This window comes from Motacilla alba, chromosome 23, assembly GCF_015832195.1.
Source record: "Motacilla alba alba isolate MOTALB_02 chromosome 23, Motacilla_alba_V1.0_pri, whole genome shotgun sequence".
Lineage (NCBI taxonomy): Eukaryota > Metazoa > Chordata > Aves > Passeriformes > Motacillidae > Motacilla > Motacilla alba.
This window is the reverse complement of record NC_052038.1, coordinates 4,688,728-4,708,121: the sequence shown is the minus strand read 5'-3', so window position 1 is coordinate 4,708,121 and position 19,394 is coordinate 4,688,728. Positions and strand designations below refer to the sequence as shown.

Below are 19,394 nucleotides of genomic sequence, written 5' to 3'. Positions count from 1 at the left end.
GCAGGGAGGGAGCAGGGATGGAGCAGGGATGGAGCAGGGATGGAGCAGGGATGGAGCAGGGATGGGGCAGGGAAGGAGCAGGGAAGGAGCAGGGAAGGAACAGGGAAGTGGCAGGGAAGTGGCAGGGATGGAGCAGGGATGGAGCAGGGATGGAGCAGGGATGGAACAAGGAAGGAGCAGAGAGGGAGCAGGGATGGAGCAGGGGTGGAGCAGGGATGGAGCAGGGATGGAGCAGGGATGGAGCAGGGATGGAGCAGGGATGGAGCAGGGATGGGGCAGGGATGGAGCAGGGATGGAGCAGGGATGGAGCAGGGATGGAGCAGGGAGGGAGCAGGGATGGAGCAGGGATGGAGCAGGGAGGGAGCAGGGATGGAGCAGGGATGGAGCAGACCCCCCGGCCCCCCCGCGGAGGCGCAGCCGGCTCTGTAATTAAGCCAAGTGGGAAAGGTTGCCATGGCACCAAGAGCAAAGGAGCGAAGCTGCACCTTTATGGCCGCTGCGGAGCCTCGGGGCGTTGCCAGCCCCTCTGCCCGGGGCGCTGGGAGGCCGCGGGGCACAGGGCACCCTGTGCCAGCCCCTGGGCCCTGCCCTGCGCGGGCGGAGGCGCTGCGATGTGGCAGCAGGGCCCCGGGGCCGTGCCCTGGCTGATCCTGCGGAATCTGAGGCTGTCCCGGCGGGTTCCATCCCGCTCTTCCCCCCCTGTGCCCCGTGGCCGCGTCCCTGCCCGTGCCCGCTGGGTGCAGGTGGCACTTGGGGGGTTCTCCTTCGGAGCCGAGACTTGGGGGGCTCCCCCAGCACCCCAAACCTGCCGCCTGCTGCGGCCCCCACATCCCAACATCCCGGAGCCGGCCCTGTGGAGGAGGCGGCTCCATCACATCCCGTCGTCCTGGCAACAGGCGAGGATGCTGCGGAGCCGGGCCTGGCCTGTCACCTCCGGCTCCGGGAATGTCCCCCCAGCTCTGCTTTTCCCAGCCAGGCAGCGGGGGAAAGCCGGGATGTGCCGACTGTCCCCTCCTCACTCCCACTCCGGGGTGTTTGGTGGCGTTTGTGTCCCTTTGTCCCGCCCAGCTGAGGAGCAAAGCAGAGCCGCGGGCACAGCCGGGGGCCGTGACAAAGCAGGACAGAGCTCAGCCATCCCCACGCCCGGGATTTATTTTCTCTCCCCGTGTCCCACATTCCGAGCCGTTCCTTGCCCTTTCTCTGGCCTTGCGCTCCTGTTGTGTTCCTGCCGCGACAGAAATAGCCCGGGAGGTGCTAAAATAGAATTAAGGATATGTAAATGCTGTTTGTGCTCGCCCTGTTGCCTCCTTCTTTTCAGCAGCAGTGATGATTTTCCTGCCAACCTCAGCCTGGGGAGGCGTTTGGGATCAGGGAATGCCGGGACACGGAGCTCTGCCGGGGGCTGGGATGGATTTGTGAACTCCTCTTGGCACCCGTGACCCTTTTCCCAAAAGCTCCTCTAAATCCCGGCGTTTTCCACCCAATTTTGGCCAAGCTCCCTTTGGTTACCCTGTGAGGAACTCGGCATTCCAAGCTGGGGGAGGCTCTGCACTCAGGATCTTCCCAGCAGGAATTTGGGGGGATCAGGCTCTGCACTCAGGATCTTCCCAGCAGGAATTTGGGGAGAAATCAGATTCTGCACTCAGCATCTTCCTGGCAGGAATTTGGGGGGATCAGGTGCTGCACTCAGGATCTTCTCCCCTGGCAGGAATTTGGGGGGATCAGATTCTGCACTGAGGATCATCCTGGCAGGAATTTGGGGGGATCAGGCTCTGCACTCAGCGTCTTCCCAGCAGGAATTTGGGGGGATCAGGCTCTGCACTCAGCATCTTCCCCCCTGGCAGGAATCTGGGGGGATCAGGCCCTGCCCCGAGGCAGGGGTTGGGTTCTGGTGGAGGCAGAAGCTTCGCAGCTCCCTCGATCCCTCCTCACGCGGCGAGGCAGGGATAACTCGGGAGCGCTGCCACGAATCTCGGCTGCTCCCGCCGCTGCCGAGGGGAAGGAATTAAGGGGAAGGAATTAAGCACTTTGAGAAGCTGGCAAAGATCCCTCTGGGAGCCCTGCGGCGGCTTCTTCAAACCCATCCTTCCCCTCCCTCCCCTCGGAAGTTCCAACACGCGGCCAGCGCCGATCCCAGCCCCGCTCCCGTCCCACATCCCCGGCTCCAGGGGCGTTATCCCCTCCCTGAGACCCCCACAGAGCCCTAAATTCCTGCCAGAACCTCCCGTCGCCCTTTTCCCCGGCCTGGCTTGTCGCCGCGGGTCGCGCCGGGGAGGCTGGCAGGGTTTCGGGGCCGTGGGTGTGAGCTCTGCCAGCCGGCGCAGATGCTGGGCTCGCTCGCACCACAGCTCCGCTTCCCCTCTCCGGATTTTGCCCCGGGAAAGTAGGGCGCAGCCACGGCTGCCCACGTCCCGCTCATCCCGCTCATCCCTGGCATCTGCCGCTCCTCGTGCCGGGGATGCGATTTGGGGGGGGGGTTGCATTTGGGATGAGACCCAAAAGCGGCTCCCTTGGCGGGCAGGGTGGCGCTCCCCTGGTGGCAGTGCCACCTCTCCCGTGTCACCTCCCAGCTGGGCGAGGAGCATCGGGCAGCTCCGGCTGCTCCGTGGCTGCCTCGGGGCGGGCTGGGGCGGCAGGGTGAGGTCCCGGCACGGCCCCGCAGCCGGCCCCGGGCTCGGCAGCAGGCGGTGCAGGGAGGCAGCGCGATCTGCATGGAAATGGGGATGGATATTTAAAGCCGGAGCCGGGTGGGAAGCGAAGGAATCAATTTCCCAAGTGGGAGGGCGGGGTGTTATTTTTACATCGCGCTGGATACGCAGCTTAAATCTGGCCCTGGAAGATGGAGGGGAGCCGGGGCGGGTGGGGAAGGAGAATCGTGTCCCTTCAGCAGCGCTGCCAGCCCCGCACGGTCCCTCTGGGAGGTGGCGGGAGGGGACAGGGAGCTCCGCGTGCTCTTTTCGGTGTCCCCATTGGGTCCGTGCCCTCGCTCCGAGCGTTCCCTGCTCCCCGAGCTCCTCCAGCTCTTTTTGTGTCACCGCTGGGCACGGCCTGGATCCGTGGGCGTCCTCACGGAGCCGCGGCTGCTCTCCCAGCAGCGCCGCCGGGCTCGGAGGTGGGCAGGGGCTCCTTTTGTGCTCGCGGTTAATTAAGAGGATCATTCAGAGCCACTCGTAGTGTAGTGTGTTGTCTTCTAATAGTTGCGATTCTGTCCCCGTGCCAGCTTCCATTAGCAACAAAACCCACTTATCTTGTTCTTCCCTATCTCTTCCCTTTATATTTTTATCCTCCCCTCTCCCTGCAAGTCTCTCCCTCCTCTTTTTTCCCCCCAGCCCCAGCACCGCGGCGATCATTCCGGCAGTCGTCATCTCGCTTGACAAAACACCGGTGATGTGACAGCTCCGAGCCACGAAATCTCCCTCGCAGCTCGATAATTAATTCACTAATTGCGGGCTCTGCCTCGCCCCGGGCCCGCGGTGCCACCCCGACCCCGCCGTGCCCGGGGTGTCCCCTCCCTGTGCCGGGCTGCAGCTCTGGATTGTCCCTCAGGAGGACGTGGCTCTCCTGGGAATGGGGAATTGGGATGGAGGGAAGTGTCCCCGGTGCCACCGGTGCCACCAGTGCCACCCAGAATGGGGGAACTGGGATGAAGGGAAGTGTTCCCAGTGCCACCAGTGCCACCTGGAATGGGGGAATTGGGATGGAGGGAAGTGTCCCCAGTGCCACCAGTGCCACCTGGAATGGGGAACTGGGATGGAGGGAAGTGTCCCCAGTGCCACCAGTGCCACCTGGAATGGGGGAACTGGGATGGAGGGAAGTGTCCCCAGTGCCACCCAGAACAGGGAAATTGGGATGGAGAGAAGGGGATGGGATGGAGGGAAGTGTCCCCAGTGCCACCAGTGCCACCTGGAATGAGGAATTGGGAATGAGGGAAGTGCCCCCTGTGCCACCAGTGGCACCAGTGCCACCTGGAATAGGGGAATGGGGATGGAGGGAAGGGGATTGGATGGAGGGAAGTGCCACCAGTGCCACCAGTGCCACCAGTGCCACCAGTGCCACCTGGAATGGGGAATTGGGGTGGAGGAAAGGGAGTGGGATGCAGGGAAGTGTCCCCAGTGCCACCAGTGCCACCAGTGCCACCCAGAATGGGGGAATTGGGAGGGACAGAAGGGAATGGGATGCAGGGAAGTGTTCCCAGTGCCACCAGTGCCACCCAGAACAGGGGAATTGGGATGGAGGGAAGTGCCCCCAGTGCCACCAGTGCCATCCAGAAAGCGGAAATTGGGATGCAGGGAAGTGTCCCCAGTGCCACCAGTGCCACCCAGAATGGGAGAATTGGGATGCAGGGAAGTGTCCCCAGTGCCACCAGTGCCCCCAGTGCCACCCAGTTTTCCGCCCGGGTGAGCTGCCAGCGCTGCCAGCCACGCTTGGGTGACTTAACGCGTCACCTCCGTGGCGTCTCACTGCAGAGAAGGTTTCAAAACTGCTCCATCGGTTGGGAAAAAACCCAAACCCAAACCCACACCAAACCGACCCTTTTCTGCCTCTGTCCCAGCGGATAAAGGAGCTTTTCCTGGCCCCGGTGTGGGATGGGATTTGCTGCTGCCTTCCCCTGGCGTCCCCAAAACCCCTCTGAGCTGGATTCTTGTCCCGTGCCTCCTCCTGTAGCTTTGGAATGCTGACGGAGGACCACCCGAGGTTTTTCCCTCCTTCCCACCCCTTCCCAAACCCCTCCAGACCCCATTCCCAGCCGGGGGTTCCAGCGGCTGCGGAGTGTTTGGGTCTGCCCTGATTGCCGGAGCCAAAATGAGCAAACTCTGCCGGAGCCGAGCGGCATCTCTCACTCCGACGCCGGGAAATGTTGCGTTTTCCCTCGTTGTGCTGGTTTTTCTTGGTGTTTTTTTCCCTTCTTCCGCCGTCTCAAAGTCCAGACGGTGCATTTGTCACGGGTTCGTGTCGCCGCTGGGAGCCGTGGGGCACGGCCTCAGCCGGGCGGGGGCTTCGATGGCTCTGGCAGGGGTGAAACCACCTCTGTTCGGGGCTAAAATCTCTCCGTTTGGGGTTAACCCAGGGGAAAACCCCATATTCGGGGTTAAACCCCCCTATTGGAGCTAAAATCTCCCTATTTAGGGCTAATCCAGGGGAAAAAACCCATATTTGGGGTTAAACCCCCCTATCTGGGGCTAAAATCTCCCTATTTGGGGTTAACCCAGGAGTTAAACTCCATATTTGGGGTTAAACCCCCCCTATTTGGGGCTAAAATCTCCCTATTTGAGGTTAACCCAGGGGCTAAGACTCCATATTTGGGGTTAAACTGCCCTATTTGGGGTAAACCGATGGGTTAAACCCTCATATTTGGGGTTAAAATCGCCCTATTTGGGGTTAAAATCTCCCTATTTGGGGTAAACCCATGGGTTAAAACTCCATATTTGGGGTTAACCCAGGGGTTGCACCCCCATATTTGGGGTTGTCCCCTCCCGTTCGGGGTTGAGTGAGGAGGACAGACCCCACTGCTGTCCCCACCCCACGGCAAACCCACCCCAGGCTGGCTTTAGGAACGGCTGGAACTCTTTCCTCCTCGAGCTTTGCCTCCAGGGAGGCGCCGCGAGCCGGGAAGGGAAGGGAAGGAGCTGCAAGAAAAGGGAAACTGAGGTACGGCCGGTGGCATTTGACGCCCCGGCGCCTGGGCACGGCGCTGGCTGTGCCGAGCGTCACCGTCACGGCCGCTTGATGGGGGGTTAAGCGCCCTGTCCCCGGTGCCAGCAGCTTTGCAGGGCTGCCACCTCGGCCGTGGCCGGTGAATAAATAACGTGTCGCCTCCGCCGCCGCGGGGCTGCCGCCGCCGTAATTGCTTTTTGGGAGCCGCAATCACCGGGCAATGTTGCGGAACGTGTCGCGCCTGCGGGACCGGGATCCGAGCCCGGCCGAGCCCTGGTGGCAGCTGGTGACACCCCCGAGGGCACGGCTGCTGGCACTGCCCTGCTGTGAGCTGGGCTGGCTGAGCGCCCCAATCTTCTCCCTTTGAGCCCCTGAAGATACGAGAAGGGATCTGGGAGAGGATGGGAACTGTGATCCTGAGCACCCCGAGCACCCCAATCCTGTCCTTGTGGGGTTTGACCCCTTTCAGATGTGGGAAGGGATCTGGGAGAGGATGGAGCCAGTGATCCTGAGCACCCTGAGCACCCCAATCCTGTCCTGGTGGGATTTGAGCCCCTTACAGATGTGGGAAGGGATCTGGGAGAGGATGGGAACTGTGATTCTGAGCACCTTGAGCACCCCAATCCTGTCCTTGTGGGATTTGACCCCTTACAGATGTGGGAAGGGATCTGGGAGAGGACGGGGCCAGTGATCCTGAGCACCCTGAGCACCCCAATCCTGTCCTTGTAGGGTTTGACCCCTTACAGGTGTGGGAAGGGCCTGTGATCCTGAGCACCCTGAGCACCCTAATCCTCTCCTGGCCTCACCCCAGACGGGCTTTGCCCCACTAAGAAATGGGAAGGGAGCTGGCAGGAGATGGGGGCTGTGATTCTGAGCACCCCAATCCTGTCCTTGTGGGATTTGACCCCCTTAAGATGTGGGAAGGGATTTGGGAGAGGATGGAGACTGCAATCCTGAGCACCCTGAGCACCCCAATCCTCTCCTGGCCTCACTCCAGGTGGATTTTTCCACCCATAAGAGGAGGGAAGGGAGCTGGAGACCCCAAAGCTGAGCACCCCAATCCTCTCCTTGTGGGCTTTGACCCCCTGCAGATGTGCGAAGGGATCTGGGAGAGGATGGGGACTGTGATCCTGAGCACCCCGAGCACCCCAATCCTGTCCTTGTGGGATTTGACACCTTACAGGTGTGGGAAGGGATCTGGGAGAGGATGGGGACTGTGATCCTGAGCACCCCGAGCACCCCAATCCTGTCCTTGTGGGATTTGACCCCTTACAGGTGTGGGAAGGGATCTGGGAGAGGATGGGGACTGTGATCCTGAGCACCCCAATCCTCTCCTGGCCTCACCCCAGACGGGCTTTGCCCCCCTCAGAAGTGGGCAGGGAGCTGGCAGGGGATGGGGACCGCGGTGCTGAGAGCTCCGAGCACCCCAATCCCGCCCTGCTTTCCCAAAAAGCGCTTCCCCCGCCGCTGGGAGGGGGGGTTTGGGGGCCGTGCCCGGGCGGGACCTGGCTAAAACCAGAATCCCAGCTGTCGATGCTAAACGGGGGCGGTGGGGAAGTGACAAAGCGACAAAGGACAAACGGCGCGGTTCTGATGCCCTCACAACAGCCCCGCGTGCGAGTGGGACTCCGCATGAGCAATCCCATACATCTTTAATGGCGGGCCCTGGGGGGAACATCCATCACGCCGCTGAGTTTCCCTCATGCCAGGGAGCACAAAGGGATTGGGGTGGAGCAGGCAGCGCTCCGGAGGCGCCTCTTCCCCCGTTTCCCTGGGAAACATCCCCTCGGCGAAGCCCTGGAGGCGCCGCCTGGCTCCGGGAAGGTTTTCCCGGCTGGTTTTGGGCTGCTTTGGGCATGGCAGAAACGCGCTGGGCTCGGTGTGGGGTTGTGGCCGCTCTGGAGGTGGGGCTGCGGCTCTTCCTGGTGGCGTTCAGGGATCATCCCCTGGCATTTGGGGTCGCAACTCCCTGCAGGGCTCCGGGGTTTTTGGGAGCATCCAGCGGGAATCTCCTCAAGATTCCCAGAGAATCCAGCCCAGCCGGGGAGAGGGAGAGTGACAGGTCCTGCCAGGAACGGTTTCTTTAGGGGGAAAATTCCCTTTTTTTTATTTCTGACCATCCCAACTCCACTCATCCCCCGTGGCAGGACACTCACTATGGATTAGCAGAGCTTCCCTATGGATGCAGCAGGACGGTGGCACTTGGGGACCTGGGACAACGTGGGGACACCTCGCCATCCTGTGCCACAGGTGGCAGGAGCCTGGGGAAGCGGCGGGAGGGGATTTTGGGGATGGAGGTGTGTCCCTGCAGGAGCCAGGGGCTCTGGGGAGCCGCTCCAACCTGCGCCAGGGACATGGAACACCTCATTTACCGGGATGTTTCTTCTGCCGGAACGGGAGGAAGCAGCTGCTATCTGTACAAACAAAATTAGGCCAAAGGAGGAAAGTAATTTTGTCAAAGAAATAGGGAGATGCAGGGGGAGATGGAGAGGAGACAGATGAATAAACACAATCTACATAGGAACTGATAAAAATTCAATTTCTGCTCACACACGTCCCGGTCTCACTCACACCCTTCCTCTCCTCCTCTCCACGCGCTCCCCGGCGTTGTCTGCATCCATCTGGGATGTGGGAGGCAAACACAATGATCCTCTTCTGTCTTCAGCATGCTGGAAAATTTTTTGCCTTGAATTATGGCTCTTGAATCCCCATCCGGCTCCAGCTTTCCCTCCCCGGTGAGCAGGGGCAGCCTGGCACAGGGCACGGCCCCGGGATGGGGGGTGCTGCGGGTGTGACCCCATTCCCACTGGGATCCCAGTGGGGGGTGCCTGGCGGGCGTCAGGAAAATTCATCCACAAACACCAGAGGTTCATGTTCAAAAAGGAGACAGAGGAGTCCTGAACTTTATTCCAACAAAGGCAGAGGCCATGGGGCATTCCCCTGGGGTCTCTCCAGTTTTTGGAGGACTCAGCCTCCTTTTTATCCCAATTTCCCAGCTGCATTTCCCTTCTCTCTTTCCCCATTTCTGAGGTACTTGAGAGGTTCAGACTTCCCAGAACACCTGATCCCAAAGATTCCCCTCTAATGTACAGCCCTCCCTTTTAATTTTCATTCTTACAGAATTTAGGGGTTTTTCTTCCCCGTTGTTTCTTTCATCTTTCAATGTCTCATTTCATTTCTCAGCCAACCCAAAGTTTATTTGTAAAAGCAAATATCCTTCATCAATCAATGGAATCCTTCCCATGGTTTCTTTCATCTCCCAGGGCTGGTTTTATCTACCAGCAGACCCCACAGCTTGTTTGGAAAGACAAATCCACTTTTCCTGTCAGTGGGGATCTGGGATTGTGGATGAGAGAGTTGGAAGGGATCGGAGATCCTGGGAGTTATCCCGATCCTCCCTGAGGATCCCTGGAGCTGTGGGAGCACAAAGGGCTCTCCTGGATGGGTTTTTTTAGGGCATTTTGATATGCTTTATACAAAAACAACCCTTCCAAAACCTTCATGGGGTCACTCGTGCCCCATGGCTCTCCTGGAAGCTGGGATGATGTTCAGAGGGAAGGACCTTGCGTCCATCAGGGAAATCCTGCCTGGAAAATCATCCATGGGAGCTCCAGGGCTGACCTGGGAGCTGGAGGAGGCAGAGAGGCCGTTTTTGAGCTGCTCCCCTCCCCACTCCAGTGCCCCTGTGCCCATCCTGGTTCCCAGTCCCTGCCTGCTCCACCTTCTCCAGATCCATGGGATCCCAGCCTGGGCTTTGGAGGAGAATTTCCTGTCCATTCCTCCGTGCTCTGGTCCCAGAGGGAGCACCTGGCTGCTGGCTGGCCCCTGAGGGGTGGCTTTTGGCCAGGCTGTGGTGGTGGCACCTTTTGGCCGGGCTGATGGTGGTGGCACCTCTGCCCTTCCCAAAGCCAGGGCTGGAAGAGCAGGAGGCTCTTCCAAAAGGGTTTGAATCTGTCCCAGGGCTGTGCAGGGATGACCTTTCCTCCTTTTTCCCTTTCCCCTTTTTCCCGTTTCCCTTTTCTCCTTTTTCCCTTTTCCCCTCTTCCCCCTTTCCCCTTTTCCCTTTTCCCTTTCCCCTTTCCCCTTTTCCCCTTTTCCCCTTTTCCCTTTCCCCTTTTCCCCTTTCCCCCTTTCCCCTCATCCCTCTCCCGTCCTCTCTCTTCCCTTTCCCCACCATCCCGGCGCTCCAGGATGTCGCAGAGCCACTCCTGGCACCGGGCGCGTGCCCACGGGGGTGTCCCGAGTGTACCCGCCGCTGGTGACGTGGGACAGCGCGGTCCCTGTCCCCAGGGAGCGAGCGCTGGCTCCGGGCCCCAGGGCAAGGATCGATGGCGGCAAAGCGGAGGCGCTTTCCGATCCGTTCCGGGGACGATGGAGCGTGGAAACGGCCGAGCCCGCGGGGCCAGCCCGGGCCCGGCCCCCTCCGAGCCCCGGGGAGGCCGGGCCCGCCTCTGAGCGGCACCGGAGCATCCTCAGGGATGCATCGTCCCCAGGGATTCCCGCTCAGGGGACAGCCGGCAGCGGGGACTCTGCTCCGGTCCCTTCCTCGGGGGTTTGGGAGGATCCAGGGAGAGCTGGGAGAGGGTGCGGGGCACCCACATCCCCCTCTGGACACCCACATCCCCCCTGCACACCGGAGCATCCTCAGGGATGCAGGACCCCCCATCGTCCCCAGGGATCCTTGCTCAGGGGACACCCAGGAGTGGGGAGTCCAGGGGACTCTGCTCCAGTCCCAGGGATGCAGGACCCCCATCCTGGAGGGTTTGGGAGGGTTTGGGAGGCTCCAGGAAGAGCTGGGAGAGAGTGTGGGGCACCCACATTTCCCCTGCACACCGGAGCATCCTCAGGGATGCAGGACCCACATCGTCCCTAGGATCCTTGCTCAGGGCACACCCAGGAGTGGGGACTCTTCTCCGGTTCCTTCCTGGAGGGTTTGGGAGGCTCCAGGGAGAGCTGGGAGAGGGTGTGGGGCACCTTGCACACCCCCATTTCTCTGCGCACCCCCGTTTCCCTGCGCACCCCCGTTTCCCTGCACACCCCCGTGCGCGGGGGCTGCGCCGAGCTGCAGCCCGGTTTCCCTAGGAAACCAAGCAGAGCCCAAAATCCCGCAGGGAAGCGCTGGAGAGGCTCCAGGAGGCGGCTGGGGGAGCGCTGCACCCCGCTGGCCTCGCTGTCCCAGCGCTGCTGCGGCGACACCGCGACAGTGACAGCGAGGTGGCACCCGGGGAGGCGCTGGTGGCAGTTGAGGGGGGTTGGAAAGGGGGATTTGGGGCTGTCCCCAGCGGTGCTGGCGTGTCCCTGCCGTGACCAGGATGACCCAGAGGATCCCCTCCCGAGGCGCGGGGATTCTGGGGGCTGTGCCTGCAACCCCGGGGCTGGATTCCTGCTGCCACGGGGGCGTTTTCCTGGGAATAGCCCTGGATGAGGGGGAGGAAGGAGTGCCTCGCTCCGGGATTGATCCTTGGGGACCAGAGAGGAAAGAGCCTCTCGCGGGTGGCAGAGTCACACCCTCACCCTCCTCCTGCATTCCCCTCCTCCTCCTCCTCCTCCTCCTCCTCCTCCTCCTCCTCCTCTTCCTCCTCCTCCTCCTCCTCCTCCTCCTCCTCCTCCCGGGCCATTCGCACGCTGCCAAGCGAGGATGCATTTACCGGGGCTGCACGCTCCGAAAGTTGCTCCGTTCCCCTCCAGGCAATTCAAGGGAAGCTATTTCTCCTCAATCAGGCGTATTTGAATATGGAAATGATTTTTAATTACTCAGAGTCAATATCATTTTATCACCCAAATGTGTTTGAACGAGGTTCGCCCGTATTTGCAGGGTGCCTAATAAGCGGAATGCAAATTCCCCCCGCTCCTCGGCTTTTTTTTGAGCCACGCCGAGGTGCTGCCCTTTGGAAATTCATCCCCAGGCTCCTGACGGGACGGGGAATCCCGGCTCAGCCCTGTCCCGATGGGAAAATCCAAGGGAAGGGACGCGGGGACATCAGCTCGTGGCCATCCCCGCCCCGCCTGGCCCCGAACATGCCCGGGGTCAGCTCCGCGCGGAGCCGGTGACAGCTCGGCAGCCTCAGATCCCGGCTATTGTCTGCTGATTAATTTGCTAATTATGTTCTGCTTTAATCCGAGGGCCTGGCGGCGGTGTGGAAATGTCAGGCACTTGTTTATGCCCCGGGTTGCTGGCGGAGTGACAAAGGCAGCGTCCCGCAGGTGCCACCACGCGTCACCTGGCCCCGCCGGCTCCGAGCTCTGCGTCTGCCACCTCCCACAGCCTGCCCCTTTGCCTCAGTTTCCCCCACAGGAGCTGGGTCCACTCCCTGGCACCGCAGCCTCGGTGCCAGCTGTCACCAGCACTGTGGGGCTGTCACCAGGGCTGGGCGCGTCCCCGTCCTCGCTGCCACAGCTTTGTGCAGGGTTGGCACAGCTCAAAGCTGGCCCTGAATGTCCCCTCTGGAGCCACGACGGGGTTTGGGGCCATTCCAGAGCCCCCGTCCACACCCAAAGGGGACTGGGCCTGCCTGCTGTCCCTCTGTGGGGGCGTCACAGGGGGTGCAAAGGTGACCAAGGCAGCTTCCCTTGGCTCCCGCTGTCCCCGTTTAGGTGTCACCAGGCTCCAGCCCCCTGGGGAGATGCCACCTCCTCGCCAGCAAGGGGACAAAGGACGTGGCTGAGCGCTTTCCCAACACCCAACCTCTGGGTTTTCCTGCCGTGCCAAACCCGTCAGGTGTCGGGGTTGAGCTCCTTCCTGCCAGGCTGAGCCGCCGCCGCCGCAGCCGGGCTTTCTGCAGCCCTCATGTTTATTAATCGCCATGAATATTTATGCAAAGTTCCTCGCTTCTGGAGCGGCTGCTCGAATGCAGGCGTGATGTGGCCGCTGCTGCCGGGCTGGGCAGTGAGATGGCTCCGGTGGAAAAGGGGCCGAGGGTGGCATTGCTCCTTGCCAGGCTGCTCTGGGCCAGGAAGCAGCTGGAGGGGAAAATCCCATGCTTGTCCCACCGGTGTTGTGCTCATCCCTCAGTCCGACAGGCCCAGCAGGCGGGGCAGCGCCTAATCTGGCAGAAATTCCTCCAATTTTCCCCAAAAACTCTCCCCAGCGTGCCCAGCCCGGCACCTCGGGCCCTTCCTGCTGCCCTGCCCTGCCCCACAGATGGGCGAGGATCAGCCCCGATCCATCCCCGACTGCAGGAGGGGCCTGGGAATCCCGAGAAGGGGATGCCGAGCTGAAATCCATCTCCCTGGGCACAGCAGCACATCCGGAGCCCCGGGAGCCTCTTGGGAAGCTGCGCCCTCAGTCCGGAACAAACCACAGAGCGAAATTCATCCCACGGCTTGTCCTTCCTCTGCTTCCCATCCCCTCGCTCTGATTTCCTGGGCTTTTCACCCCGACACCAGCGGGAGAAAACTCCACGGGAAGGTCCCCGGGAGGGAGCGGTGGCCGCGGGCAGGGTGGGTCCCCTCGGGGTGGGTCCCCTCGGGGTGGGTCCCCTCGGGGTGGGTCCCCCCCATCGCGGTGAGGGCTCCCATCAGAGCGGATCAGATTATCCCGCAACCCCAAAGTGCCCTGTTTACGGCTGGTTTTGTTTTCCCGCTGGAGCAATTCGCCTCCAAGTTTACGGGAAGCGATTCCGACAGGCGGCTGGCGTTACCGGCTGCTCGCTCGGGGGGCTGCGTCCCCTCCCGCCTCGCCCCGTTTTGGATGCTCCTGATAAACCTGTCCGAAAAGCCACCCCTCCCTGCCCTGCTCAGGGGAGACAGTCCCTGGGGATGGAGCCCAGCGGGGGCGGGATGAGCATCCCGCGGCCAGGAACTCAGCTCTTCCCTAATCCTCACCGGGCACAGAGCAGCTGCCACCTCGGTGACTCTCGCCGGCCCTGATTTCTGCGCCAAATGAAGGGGAAACGAGAGCTCTGTGCTGGAAGCAGCAGCGCCGGGTGCCTGGGGAGCCCCTGGCCGGCTCGGGGGGGCTCGGCCCCGGTGCTTGCCTGTCCCGGTGTGCCCGGTCCCTGCGGCGCTGGAGGCCGCTAATGACAGTGGTGGCACCGGGGACCTCGTGTCAGCCTGGCGGGTTGTCATGGCCTTAATGGACGGCTCTGATTCCCAGCGAGCCGTAAAGCCCCGGTGTCACCACCTCCGCGCTCTGCTCTAATTGCACCCTGCGAGCACAGGAGCTCTGCCGAGCCCGGCCCCCGAATCCTCCGGGCACCGGAGAGGCCCCGATCGGTGTTTCCCCACATCCCAGCAGCTCACGGTGGTGAGGAGGAGGATGGAGGCTCAGAGCCCTCACCCTGGACACCCTGGGGGGGGGGGGGGTCTCCAGTGCTTTTCCGCGCTGTGCCTGGGGGGCTGGGGGGGATGAGCACCCCCCTGGTTGGGGATTTGGCGGCAGCGGCGCTCCCGCGGTGTCGGGGGAGGTTTGCAGGGATGCAGCAGCAGCAACGAGCAGCTCCGGAGAGCACCCAGTTGTCCTGGTAACAGTGGGTGCCTCCCGCTCCCACAGCTCAGCCCCCCCCAGCGCCGGAGCCCCCCAGCTCCTCTTTGCCCACCTGGGCCAGAGGGGACCTGGCAGGGAGGGGACACAGAGAGGGGAAGGATTCCCGGGCAGGACAGGGAGCAGCAGGGCATGGCGGCCTTGTGGGACAGAGTGACATGAGCCAGGATGGGCCACAGCTTCAGGGGACGCCCCATGAGCATCGCATCCCACGCTGCATCCTGCACCACAACCTGTGTTGCATCCGTTATTGCACCCTGCATCCCAGAGCACAGCCCACGTTGCATCCTGCATCCCACACTAATCCCAGCATCCTGCACCCCACACCAATCCCAGCATCCTGCATCCCACACCAATCCCAGCATCCTGCACCCCACACCAATCCCAACATCCTGCACCCCACACCAACCCCACATTGCATCCTGCATCCCACACCAATCCCAACATCCTGCATCCCACACCGACCCCACATTGCATCCTGCACCCCACACCAATCCCACATTGCATCCTGCATCCCACACCAATCCCAACATCCTGCACCCCACACCAACCCCTCATTGCATCCTGCATCCCACACCAGCCCCACATTGCATCCTGCATTGCATCCTGCACCAATGCCAACATCCTGCACCCCACACCAATCCCAACATCCTGCACCCCACAGCAACCCCACATTGCATCCTGCACCCCACACCAATCCCAACATCCTGCATCCCACACCAATCCCAGGTTGCTTCCTCCATCCCACGCCGCACCCCGCGCTCCTCGCAGGGCCGTGGCAGGGGGTGCAGGAGATCCCTTTGGAAATCCCCAATCCCCTCAGCCGCGCTGGGCTGCTTGGCTGAGGGAACGAACGCCTCGCGGGGAGCTGGGAATGACCCCGGGATCTGTGGTTTTGGGGTTGTTCCTCCACGGAGCTGCGCTGAGCTGTATTTACAGAGCCGGGGTCGGGAATATCCTCCAGCTCCGGCACAGCTAAGGCTGCTTTTCTCCCCGGGATAATGACCAGCCTGAAAAGCTGGTTTGCTTTCTCCCAGCCTTGACCTGCAGGGCATGAGTGCCCGTCTGGGGACGCTGGGTCAGGCACCCAGGGACTGCAGGGAGGCTCTGGGAATCGGGAATGCCAGGAAGGGAAGGAGCTGAGCTGCACGAAGCTCTGGGGTGGATGTGATCCCGCACTTCCAGCAGGATCAGAGCCGGCGCTGAGCCACAGATCCCAGGGTGCTGAACAGCCGAACACACAGATCCTGTCCTAGAACTGTCTCCTGGCCTCTCCATCCATGGTGTCCAGCCCGGATGGAGGGGACAAGGGACAGCTGTGAGCAGCCCCGGGCTGAGCGCGGCTCTGGCAGCGCTGGGCAGGAGGTGTCCGGCAGAGGTGGACAGGCAGCAGTGGGAACGTGCTGCATTTCCAGCTGCGCTGCTCCCGCAGCGTGGCAGCCAGGCCCTGCCGCATCCTGCTGAGCTCCTCCTGCTCGCTGGGGCTCGGGGGCCCTGACACCCCATCCCCTGCCCGCCAGAGCTCCCGGCTGCAGGGGACCCTCTGTGCCAGTGGCTCAGTGCCCTCGGACCACCAAGATCCTCAAGTTTATCCTGCCTGCTCTTCCTCTCTGGGGGTGAAACCGCAGCTCTGCAGCCCCCCGAGGTCCCGAGGGTCCGGCAGGCTCCGTGTCACCTCCACTTGTGCCACGCTCGTGGTTGTGACAGCGCCATTTCTCAGCGTCCCTGCGCCCCACACCCCCCCTGCAGAACCCCCCCGAGGCCTGCACACGTGTGGGGACACACATGGGACATGCACAGAGCCTCTCACGCCTCGCACACGCGTGTGCAAACCACAGCAGAGCCCACCCAGTGTCCACACCCCCCCAGCCGTGCACACGCAGCCACAAACCCCCCCCCGTGCCCGTGCACGACCCACCCCACGCGTGTGACACGGCTGGGGACGAGGGGGGGATGGTTGGGGACCCCCCCCCCCCCCACCGAGGTGTGCGTGTGCTCCACTCCCCCCCGCCCCCCGTGCGGCCCCCGCCGCCCCCCCAGCGCTGCAGCAGCGGCAGCCCGGGGGTCACCTCCCCCCGCACACGCGGCGGGGGCGGCGGAGAGGGGAGGCGGTGGTGGTGGGGGGGGGGCTGGGGGGGGGTCCCCGCCGTGCCCGGTGCTGTCACGGTGCTGTCACACCGCCCCGCGCCCGGCGCATTCAGCAAGTGCCCGAGCGGCGCGCGCCGCCGCCGCCCCCGCGCCCCCCGCTCCCCCAGCCCCCCCCCTCCCTTCCCCTCCCCACCGCATCCGCCGCCGCCGCCGCCGCCACCGGGGCCCGGCGCGCTGCGCGCCCGCTCCCGGCCCCGCGCCCGCTCCCGGCCCCGCGCGCTGCCGCTGCCGCCGCCGCCGCCGCCGCCGCGCTCCCCCGGGCGCGCCCGGGCACCGGCTGCCACCGCCGCCGCCGCCGCTCGGGGATGGCCAGCCCGCTGCTCGCCGCGCCGCGCCGGGGCTACACGCGCTGCTAACGGAGCGCAGGTAAGGGCGGCCACGACCCCCTTCGCCGGTGCACCGGGATCTCCCCCTCCTCCGGTGCACCCCCGTTCTCGGTGGAACACCCCCCCCCCCCCCCGGCTCTTCCCCGGTGCGGCGGCTCCGCTCCCCCCCGGCGCGGCGCAGCGGGGGCGGCAGCTCGCCGCCGATGCGGGCTGCGGCGGCCGGTGCTGCCGCTTGGCAGAGCCCCGGTTCTACCGGGGACCCCCCCCCCCCCCCGCCCGCCGCCCCGGCTGCCACCCCAACCGCGGCCAACTTTCCTGCCCCGGCGGCGGGGCTGCGGGAACGGGAGTTGCGGCCGCGCCGCGGCACCGCGGGTACCCCGCGCCCGGTGCTCGGGGCGGGCAGCGGCATCCCCGAGGCGGCCCCGGCCCTGCCGGGAAGTTGCGCGGGGCTGCGGCGGCGCGGAGGGCTCGGCACCGGGGCTGGCTGAGCGCCGCGGCGTGCCCGGAGCCGCCGGTCCTTCCCGCGGGGCTGCCGGTCCCCCCCCTCTCCCGGGGCTGCCGATCTCCTCCTCCCGCTCTGCCGCTCCCCCCTCCCCGGTGCTTGCCGCTTCTTCCCCCCTCAGCCGGTTCTCCCCCTCGGCGCCGCCGGTTCCCCGGGGGTCCCGGTGCCCCTCCGGACCCCTGTGGCCCCCGCGAGGCGCCGTTCCCTCCCGCGGGGTGCCAGCCTCTCCCGTTAAACCGGTGCCCGGCTCCGGCAGCCCCGCGGCGGAGGGGCTGCACGCGTGTCCGCGGGCACATGTGTGTTCCTGGGCACACGCGTGGCACCGCGGCGTGTGTCACCCAGCGAAGCCACGGGTGGGTGCAGGGCTCCCTGCTGGCATCCCTGCTGCGGGCACACGCGCGGATGTGCCAGCCTGGCGCGCGTGGGTGCTCGGCGGGGTCGGTCACCCCGCGTTGTCACCCCTCGGGCAGGGCCCTGGGGACTCGGCACGCACCGGGGGCGCGTGGGCGAAGCCCCGGCCGTGGGTGGGTGGGTGGGTGGGTGCGTGGGTGGGTTCTCAGCCCTCCCCTGCGCGCTGGGGCTTTGTTCGGTGCCAGCGTGGGGGGCTGCGGGGCGCCGCCGTGCCACGGCACCCGGGGGCGTGCGGGAGGGCACACGTGGGCACCCGGCGTGTGCCACCGCGGGCACGTGCGGCAGGCAGGTGGCAGCCAGGGCTCGGGGGGAGCCGCGGCCCTCGCCGGGGGGAACCTGGGAGCCCTGGGGTGGCACGGAGAGGTGCCAGGTGTGTCCCTCCCGCGTGTGCCCGCGCCGGTCACTTGTTGAGGACGGGGAGGTTTTTCCGCAGCCGGCGCGGGGGGGACCGGCGGCAGCGCGGCGTGTGAACAACCCTTCCCTTTTCTAGGTCATGTCACTGCTGGCTGTGCTGGCTGCCGCCTGGCAGCCGGGGCCGCCGGTGACGCGGGGAGATGGCCCCGGGGTGGCCGGGCCGGGCTGTGGCAGAGCCACTGCGCGGGGCGCACGTGGAGCTGGTGGCACGGGGCTGGCTCCGAGCTGTGCCACTGGGACTGCTCCCAGTGGTTGGGGACACATTTGTCCCTCCTTTGAAGGCCGTGGCTGAGCTGAGGGGGGTCGTGGGGAGGCACCCGGCTCCGTGGGCTCGCACGGGGAGGAGCGGGGTGGCGCAGCTGTTGTCACTGTCACCGTCACCGTCACCTGGCTGCTCTCTAGCCGCGCTCAGCAGGGAGGGTCTGCTCCCCGCTCCCAGCAGGGCTCCTTGGTGATGCCACGGTGGCAGTGGATGTGGAGCTGGCTGTGTGGCAGTGCCAGCCCCGGAGCCTGGCAGCAGCTCCTCTCCCAGGCCTGCCCAGTTGCCTGTCAAGCCTTGTCACCAGCCCCAGCTTTGGTCCCAGGAGCCAGGATCCTACAAATTCGGGCTGCGCTGGAGAGAAAACGGACACGGAGCGGGCACAGCGGGAGCTCGCCCTCCGGCTGGGAGCCGCGTGGCAGAGGGGCTCCAGCGCTGGCTGGGACACGCTGCCAGCTCTTCCCAGCTCCTTCTGGCTCTTCTCAACACCTCCAAGGACCTTTGGCAGTGGAATCTTCTGCCTGGAGTCGCTCTCTGCCATGCTGGATGTGGCGCCGGGGGTGCTCGGCTCTTCCCGCTGGTGGAGAGCCCTGCCCTGGCACCGAGCTCACCGCCGTGGGATCAGATGGGACTTCCACCAGCCGGGGTGTCCCCATTGCAGCCACACTCCCACATCCCGTGGGGATTTTCAGATGGGATGGCAGCTGCAGGACGGACTCCCCATGTCCTGAGGAAGATGATGCTCCAGCCCCGCTCCAGCCCTGCGCTGCCGTGACGCCTCAACGCTTCTCCACGGGAATTTGGACTGAGGCCCTGCAAACTCATTTCCTACCACGGGCCCGTCCTCTAATGGGGACGGGGCTGGCTCGGGGCCACCTGGCTGGGTTGCCGAATGTCAGAAGCTCTACAGCTCCTCGCTGCTCACGAGGGCCATCGCGTCCCCCCTGCTCTGCACGTGTCTGTTCCTTCTTGATGTCCTCCAAGAGCAGGATGGAGCCAGGCCCCTTCTCTCCCTGCAGCACCTCGGAGGCTCGCGGTGGGGCTGGGTCTGGATGAGATGATGGGTACAAAAAAAATCCCCTTTTTGGGGTGGGAACAGCTCCTGCTGCCAGCGCTGGAACTCAGAACCTTCAGAGCCTTCCCGGGTCTCCCAGCCCTCCAGAATGGAGCTGATGGAAAAGAGGAACTCCCATCCCA

General features: G+C 64.2%; 1 protein-coding gene across 5 annotated transcripts in view; it reads left to right on the top strand.

Annotated features, from left to right (window-relative positions):
• ADGRB2 (adhesion G protein-coupled receptor B2) overlaps positions 1-19,394 on the top strand; it is a 62,589-nt gene that overhangs the window by 16,175 nt on the left and 27,020 nt on the right. For 3 of the 5 annotated variants that reach the window (XM_038161001.1, XM_038160999.1, XM_038161000.1), the window contains exon 1: positions 16,521-16,651. The exons of 1 other annotated variant lie outside the window; for it this stretch is intronic. The gene's annotated coding sequence lies outside the window, so the exon portion shown is untranslated. Of the gene's footprint in view, positions 1-16,511; positions 16,652-19,394 lie in introns of those variants that run through there. One more of the 5 variants, XM_038161003.1, reaches the window with a different exon arrangement.